We start from the raw sequence: 9,172 nt of genomic DNA on the forward strand, positions 1-9,172 counted from the left end.
TTTCGATAGACCAGAATTTAGCGAGAATTATTTCCCGTTGGCCGGCATACTGGAGGTCCAAGTGCTCATATTCTTTCATTGTTCAACCAATTTAAAATTTTTATATTTGCTACTAGTATTTTGAATTAGAAATCATTATTTTTCTGAAGTATATAGATTTTTGAAAGCCTTTTTTATTTAAAAAAAATTATTTATTAAAGATTTTCCATCAAATATATCCGCTACAACCTCTTAAACTTGGTAAGACAAAGAGGGAAAATCACCGAGTCGACCTCCAATATGGCGACCTACGGGAGGTAACTTTCGCTAAAATCAGGCCTATCGAAAACTTATACATATATGTAAGCTGGGAATAAAACACAGATTCTGGAAATTCTATGGCTGAGATCAGATAACTAAGAGAAAAAATAATCCCTGTTTACGGGTCTCACACGCCGAGAACCCTATTTAGGGTTCTCCATCAATTGAAATTGAACTGTGGTCCAAGAATTGTGCGAAGTTCTGATATTCGCGGTCATTTCGCGACCTATTCAAATTCAAAATTGAATTTAAAAACACATGCTTATTTTGTATCTATAAATCAATATTCAAATACAAATAGCATTAATTATTTTGCAAAATGTTTGATTAAATTTAGAATAATAATTTTAAAAATGATATCGATTAGGAATAGTGAAGAAAGAAGTATTTCCACAATACTTATTGTGAAAAAGACGCCCCCCCCCCATTCATTAACACACATAAGGACTAAATAAATAGATATTTGCTAATAGAATGTGAAAAAAGTATCAGTAAATAAAAGACTGTTTTTCAAAAGGTAAATATACACACACAGTGTTCATTAAAGATCGACAAAGGAAATTCTTGTAGGTCGCATATGACACATGCGATGTTTTGACTCGCAGTACAAGCGTAATGTTAGAGACATCGTTAACTGTGGAACTATTTAGGCATGAACTAATTGTTGATTAAAAATTCCTTTGTAATTATCGTGCAGTGTGAAAAACAACTTCATGTGTCCTACGAGGTCTAGAAGATAATTGATTGTGCAAGCTAAACAATGGGCCCAAATTATAGTAAATTTAGTTGTAAATAGATCAGCATTAGAAACTGAACACGGTACATAATTTTGTGGTTAAGAAGTCTATTTGCATGATTGTTTTTAAATATAACTATAGCGGAACTATGGTGCTGATTTCTGGGAGTTGAACTATGTTCAATCTCCCATGGTTTTCACGCATTTAACATACGCAGTGATTTGTGTTGATTATATAGAGCCGAAACCAAGGCTTCTGTGTCGACCAATTTACTCCGATTTATTCAACAGAAAACATGCATAAACATCCGCCACAAATATTTCATGTCATTTTCTCCTGAATTGATAAAATTTCTATAATTTGAAATGTAAGTAAATATAATGATAAAGTAATCTTTATATGAATATTGATTTCGTTCAAAAGAAAACTAAATTATAAAGAACTAAATTATAAAGAGTTTTTCGTAATGGAACTATTTTTAGTGTAGCGTCATCTATAAACACTGCAAGAGATACGAACGACAACTCTACATACTGACAGCAAGCGGTAAATCTAGTCTTCCCGACTACCGAAAGTCCTAGATTTTGGTTTTCTAGCAATTTCTTTTTACCGGTGCAAAGATTTTATTCAAACTTTTCATGAACATTTTCTTGATTTAAATGAATTCATCAATGCATAAAAACTTTATGAAACATGTGTATTTATTACTAAATCAGCAGTATCACCTGCCAAAAATTGGTAAATTTAGTACTCTGTTATAAATGTTAAAACCAAAAACAGACACTGATGTTTTCGTAGAATCGCGATTAAACAAAAAAAATTATATTTTTTCTTAAATAAAAGGAAAACCTCATTTATATACCATATAATTTGTACTAACACAAACTCTCATATATACCAATGTTTTTATGTTTGGTCATTTTAAAAATGTTTTTCACTTGGTATTGCTTTTTTCTTCACAATATTAAAAAAATCAAGTTCTGATGTACTCAATGTATAATGTTCGTGTAATTGAAATACATTTATATTCATAGAGAAATTTTATATAATAAACCTGTTATTTTTTTTTTAAATCCACATTTTATCAACATTGATATTATTCCTGTGAAACTGAAATTTTTAACACATGAGTAAAGGTGCCAAGGAATAATAAATTACAAATTTGAAGATGATCTAGAGGTACTGTGAGTAGTGAATAATATAAATGATCAACCGCCTCTAATATGAATATAATGGCAGTGTCCAAGTTCTGCAATGGGAAACCCAAAATATGTGTAGGATGAAAAAGAAACACAAGGTGCACAAAGGCAATATGTAATAAAGATTCTTTGAAAATTTCATTCAGTGGTGTAAGAGGAGTTGCGGATAAGAAATTGGTATACCTAAAGCGTAACAAACAGATGGACGAACATCCTTATTAATAAATACCCTCCAGCTTTTCAAGCAGAAGGTTTAAAGAAAAAAAGGACCAATGTAGGCAGGCAATCATTTTGTCCCATGTTTTTTTTTTTTTTTTTTTTGCTATTCAATATCTCTGAATGTCTTTCTCAAGGTTGTTGCAATACAAAAAATCTTAAACAGTTGTCTGTATTTGAAATAATAATATTATTTTACACCATGTTCCACTCCCACGAGTACTTTCAGTACTTTGATTAACTGTGGCGCTAAGGAATTTGACTGTGGCAGGGCCGCCGCGTTAAACGACCTATGGAGAACACAACCCTTTGTATAGATAAAGTTAAAACGGATTTTTTTGTTATCGAATTCTATATAAGAGTAGAGCTCTAACGCTTAGCCTACATACTGTGAGATCACAAGTTTTCGTCGGGTTTAATTTCGTTGTTTTCGAGACCCATGAATTCATGAATCCACCACGCAATGTAAAATGTTATATACATAAGTACATATTAATTTTTGATCAACAAATTTCAATCTTAAAGAACAAAGAGATTTGGCTGAAACAACGAAAATTTGACGCTACGAAATATGTGATTTTACAGTACGTCTCAATTACGAATTGTATTTGCTAACAAATTCATCATTTCGACCATATATAGAATTAACGAAACGCTGGCTTTGAGTGAGGTTGTTGCAACATAAACTTATCTGTCAGTAAAGTTCCTCTGTTTAAAAAATGAGCATTTTCCATATGCGGATGATACTGGGATATAACAACATAAACTATTGGTACTGTGGCATTGGGGTCACTAAATGATACCACCTCTTCCTATATGAATATATTGGCAGTGTCCACATTCTGCTTTGGGAAACCAAAAATACGTCTAAGATCAAAACGTAAAATAAGAGGTCGCAATGGCAATATTTAATACGGATTTTGTGAATGTTTCATGAAATTTAAATTAGTGGTATGAGAGGAGTTGCGGATAAGAGTTGGGTACCCCAAAGCGTAACAGACAGACGGACGGACGGACATACCGATTATTAAATACCATCCCGCTTTTCAAGTGGGGGTATTATAAAAAAAAAAGCTACCGATGGAAAGGCGAAAGTCATTTTCTTAAGTAATTTAGTTGTTAGTTGTTTTTTTTTCTATTATGTTTTTTATTCACACAACATAAAGCATTCTATGCATATATAAGACTTTAAAAGAACAGATGTGATTTTCTAATTTTACGATGAAAACCTCAAATATGAGGTGCATAATGGCAGTGTGTAACACAGATTATATTTAAGTCACAATAATATCATTCAGTGGTTTAAGAGGAGGTGTGGATACGAAATGGGAACCCAAAAGCATAACAAGAGACGGACGTACGGACAAACATCCCTATCACTACATACCCTCCCACCTTTCAAGCAGTGAGTATAAAAAAATGAGAATCGCATTGAAAGTGAAGTTTCTGTATACGATTTTTAACACTTCACAGCAGTGCATTTGATAAATTTGTGTTTAAGACAATCTCAATAAAAGACACAAAAAAAAACAGATTATTCATATTTTCAATCCTTCAGAGTATCTTCTGTAACCATTTATGGATTTTTAAAAAATCTTTATATTTGTTACATTCAACCAGAAAAGCACAGCATGCTTGTCTTACAGGATATACAAAGAGACTGATGAATAACAGTCCACATCACATATATATCTGAACTTTTACAATTCTTTCTTTTATTGTTTAAGAGTTTTTTTGTGCTTTTGCTTCTCTTTACAATAAAAGGACGACATTTTTCATCTCTTATACAATATTTGAAAATTAATCATCTTATTGGACTGTAAAAGGTGCAAGAAATAAATTATTATGTCTAATAAAATTGCTAGAAATTAAGGGGAGGTGTTTACTCTATCCATTTTTCGGATGCCTTTGGTTGTAAACGAATGATAAACAAGGGAAATTAAGTTTACAATAAAAGGCGCTAAAATTACATGTTCGTTGAGTAAGGGTACTTATTGTAAAATCTCAAAATTTGCATCCAATCAATACGTTTCAGGTTCCATTGCAAATAAAACATAAAAATGTTTACACAATGTAACAGTTGTCCCCGTGGGGATCCAGGTTAGAATATGTTCTCAGTACCCCCTTGCTTGTCGTAAAAGGCGACTTAGTAGGCGGTCCTTCGGATGAGACCGTATAAACCGAGACCCCGTGTCACAGCAGATGTGGCACGATAAAGATCCCTCCCAGCTCAAAACCGTAAGTGCCGAGCATAGGCCTAAATTTGCAGCCCTTCACCGGCAATGGTGGCGTCTCCATATCAGTGAAATATTCTGGAGACGGGCGTTAAACAGTATACAATCAATCAATCAGTCAATGTAACAGTTGTCTAAATTGAAAACTCTTTTTGTTTTTAATCAGAAAACTTTTGTTTTTTGCGTTTCTCACTGGTATAAAAACGTAAAAACTTCAGAAACTAATTATAACTTGATATTCACTTGATAACAAAGAATTTCATAACCCTGATTTCCCTTCATGTCTACACATTTGAACCACTGAAAGACATTCCTTGACGTTTGCATTGAAATCACCATTTAGCATCTTATAGATAAGATTCTCTAAAAAATGAGTACATCAAAATATCATTTTTATTCGACGGTATCGATCTAAATCGGAATCCCTTTCATTGTAAGATAGAATGCATATTCTTTATGAGCGTATAAAATTTTCAAATGAGATGTTTAATGACACATAATGAAACAGTAATCTTGCAATATGATTCAATACCATTTTTGCATGAAAAAGTATTTTGTTCATTCCTGTTGAATTCTCTATTTGTTTTCCATATCTTTCAGACTATCATTAAGTATTTCCCCATCGTTTTTCGTAGAAGTAGTATTCTAAGGAATCCTTAAAATCAAGATGAAAAACCTCAAAGTCTAGGGTCAAAGATTAAAACTATAAATATATCAATGTTGAGTTGAATGTCGGTTATCTAGTTGTTCCTCATTATATGTTTGGAGATTCCATTCTTCATCAATGTCAATTTCATGATTTCATTTCATGCATGATTCCTTTATCAAAGCTTCCATCACACGAACAAGTCTTTTCTATGTCAAGAAACATGTAAGCTTGAATATTTTATCTTGAGGCAGTAATTAACAGAATATTTTATTTAAATGTTTTTATCAAATGCACTTACTAAACGTAAATTGTTTCAGACATTTTTATCAAGACATTTTGACAGAAAATATTTCTTACTCAAAACATGCAAAGAATATTTTATTCTTTTTTATGTACAGAATAAGAACACTATAAACATTTTATAAACACAATGTAAATCAAAGTAACGTTAGATACACGTTTTTGAGATATTTTGACCAATATATTAATGACCACTAAGCGGTACATTCCTTTTGCCTGGGCAGTTTTTTTATTCTACACGAAATACGGAAAAATAGTGCGGGAATCAATAGTTTATCGTTCTACATAAAAACCACACAGGTAAGTTAATTGTTCACGCAAGTACACGTATTGATGTTTCGGCGTAAATGAGGTAATAAAGATGCCCAAGAGGTATATTAATGACGAAAAAGTTGAAGTACACCTTCTTTTACATATAATTCCAAGACTTGTTATAGTCTGTACACACGGTAACATCATATTATGAGGTCATTGTTCTTTACTATCCATTAACAAACAGCTTCGGCACAAAAGCATACCCTGTTTCATTTTACGTAAATAATGTTAAATTCAAAGAAGGAAATTCTAAAGATTAATAAAAGTTTAAGTGCTTCACTTATCGAATGCACATTCTTATCTGAAAAAAATTGAGGATACTGACACTGGGCAATAAATTCTTACCTTGTTTAGCCCAATACATCACAAATAATTAATGAACAATTGAACTGTCGATATTTGTCAGTATCATTAATTCTTGGATATTCTACTTCTATCCTGAAATTTGACAACAATATTCCGTTGTCTCTATGCTTTTTTACACAAAGTTCTTTATAACTTTTGGTACCATAGAGAAATGACGTCGTAATATGTACTGGCTTAAAATTATTATTTGTATCAAGTTGAATTCTAAATTAGTTTTAGAATATCTGTATTTATTGTCATTGGTATAGTTCTTTGGCGTTTAGATTAGTACATTTGCATAGCATTTTCCAAACTTAGCTTCTATTTACTTAGTTGCAGAATCATAGTCACGCTTTTGTAAAGTGCGCATTGTTGGGAAAGAAATTTTCTCTATGTGATACTACATGTACATACGAAAGCCCAGAAGGCTCATTCGAGATTCGAGATTCGAAATACGAGATTCGAAATTCGAGTTTCGAGATTCAAGATCCAAATTAACCAATCAAAAGGCAGGTTCAATTTTGATTACTCCCCTTTATTATGTTTTACTATCAAGAAATCGTTGAATATATTCATATCAAATGGGTCATTTGCTTAAATGATAATGCAAGAAAAAAAGATATATGTATCAAAACGAAATAAAAAGGAATTTTAGGTTATATTTTAGAAAATATATATAAATTCTTATTTTTCATCATTAAACAAAACAATACATAGGTATATAGAATATTATATGGTCTTATCGTTGATTATTTTTAAATAAGAACATTGATGAGGGAGAAAATTATTATTTATATGAAATACTAATGAGGGCACATTTATTTACATTGTGCCCCCCCCCCCTCCCAATAATTTTATAATTTTGTCGATATATAAAATACTATAGAAATCATATACTATATGCTTGTGCCCCCTCAATTAAACATCTGATGACTTTTTTTGCTTTGTTTTTGGTTGTCAAGAAATTTTTGGTAGTTGAAAACTGAAAATGTATGGTGCCCCCCCCCCCCCCCCCCCCCCCCCGAATGAAATGAGCATTATGGTTTTACTAGTATATTTGAGTCTTTGACCAAGTCGGGCGAGACCCGAGCGGTTTCCTTTTAAATAATTATCGAATATATATTTATTGTATCTATGCATCGCAAGATTGACAATGAATGTTGATAACCACATATTTGCCCCCCCCCCCCTTTCCCACTTGGCCATTCCCGTAATATTTTTCCGATAGAATATACTATAGAAAACAGTAACTTCATGCTTATGTCCATTCAAAAATAACTTTCATTTACCATGATAACCCCTATTTTTCGAGGTTAGGGTAGGGATAGGGGGATAAACAATGATTTTTTTTTTTGATTTATTATTCCCAATGGGTCATTATCTTTATTAAGCATGCATGTTTCAGCCATCCGTATTTAAGGGGCTGTCTATTGGTTTCATAAACTTGGTCACTGGCCACTATCCACCTTGAAACCCGTAGTACTAATTATTACAGAGACGAAGCATCGATTTTGAAAGTGGGGTGGGGGAGGGGGAGGGGGCAGACAAAAATATTATTGCAAACCTGAAAATAAAATCTGACAAAAATTTGTCTAAACCCGAAAATCCTATTTCGGGGCGTAAAGGGGGCGGGGGGGGGGCGAACTTCATTTAGTACCTAATTTCTTTTAATACACTACTACTTAAACTTCTTTGACTATTCTGCACCACTGTACCAAATTAAAACGTGGGGGGGGGGGGATTGGCAACCGACCTTTCGATGAACATTTTCAACAGTAAAAAAAATTACGTGCTGTTAATCTATTTTAAGTTTACTATTATGTCAACAACCCTGTATCCAAAGTAGATAACACGAAATATATATAATTCTTTATATTAATCTCTTATGACATTTAAGAAGCTATTATAAATTGATTAAGCATATCTTGTAGACGAAAATCTAATATTTCTTAAAATTTCGTTTTGATAATATATAACACCTTTTCTTGCGTTGTAATTTAATCAATTGACCTCCTCGGTATTAAAATACTCAACGATTTTTTGATAGTAAAAAATAATAAAGGGGAGTAATTGAATCTCAAACCGCCTTTTAATTGGTTATTTTGGATTTTGAATCTCGAAACTCGAATTTCGAATCTCGAATTTCGAATCTCGTATTTCGAATCTCGAATCTCAAATGAGCCTTCTGGGCTTTCGTATGTACATCATATTTGTGATTTTTTTTTTTACAGAAGGCAGTGTCATGGAATGTGACTTTAGCTGTATAATTTTTAAGATAGTGAAAATAAAATATATTTTGAAGAGGCATATTGTAGAGAGTGTAACATACGTGTGATATTTAAAGTCTATCATTAAGTTTAAAATAAATGAAAAGTAATCAACAATAAATTCTTTTAATGATCCTTTTTAAATGCTTTATTAAAAATTAGTTTAATGAACAAAATCGACATTTCGTTTTATCGAATTCAAAATTGTTTTAAGTTCTTAAAAGATTAAAAAAAAAATGCATCAATGAAAATACAATGTTTGAAACTGCCGTTTACATTTTAAAAAAGTAGGAAGAAGAAGGAGGAGCATTGCCTATGTACATTCTTTAGAAAACGGTCTTCCTATCTTCTTGATCATTTCTTCAAAATGCTTTTAATATGAAAATAGGTAACTTGTTTACTTATGCCATGAATTTTTTTCATTTTCTAAATAATTCTACCATTGCCGTAAAGTGTGCGGGAAAAATCAACTTCAAATCAACTAAGACGTCAAACGTCTTAATAAATATTTAGATGTTGTAAATCATTGAGAGTAAAAATATTCGTAACTGCATCTAGATATATAATTTTCTAGAGACCACGCCTCCTTAGAATTAGAATATAAACTCAC

Source organism: Saccostrea cucullata, unplaced genomic scaffold (assembly GCF_032062105.1).
Source record: "Saccostrea cucullata isolate Sc308-1 unplaced genomic scaffold, CSIRO_AGI_Scuc_v1 ctg3509, whole genome shotgun sequence".
In the NCBI taxonomy this organism is placed as follows: domain Eukaryota; kingdom Metazoa; phylum Mollusca; class Bivalvia; order Ostreida; family Ostreidae; genus Saccostrea; species Saccostrea cuccullata.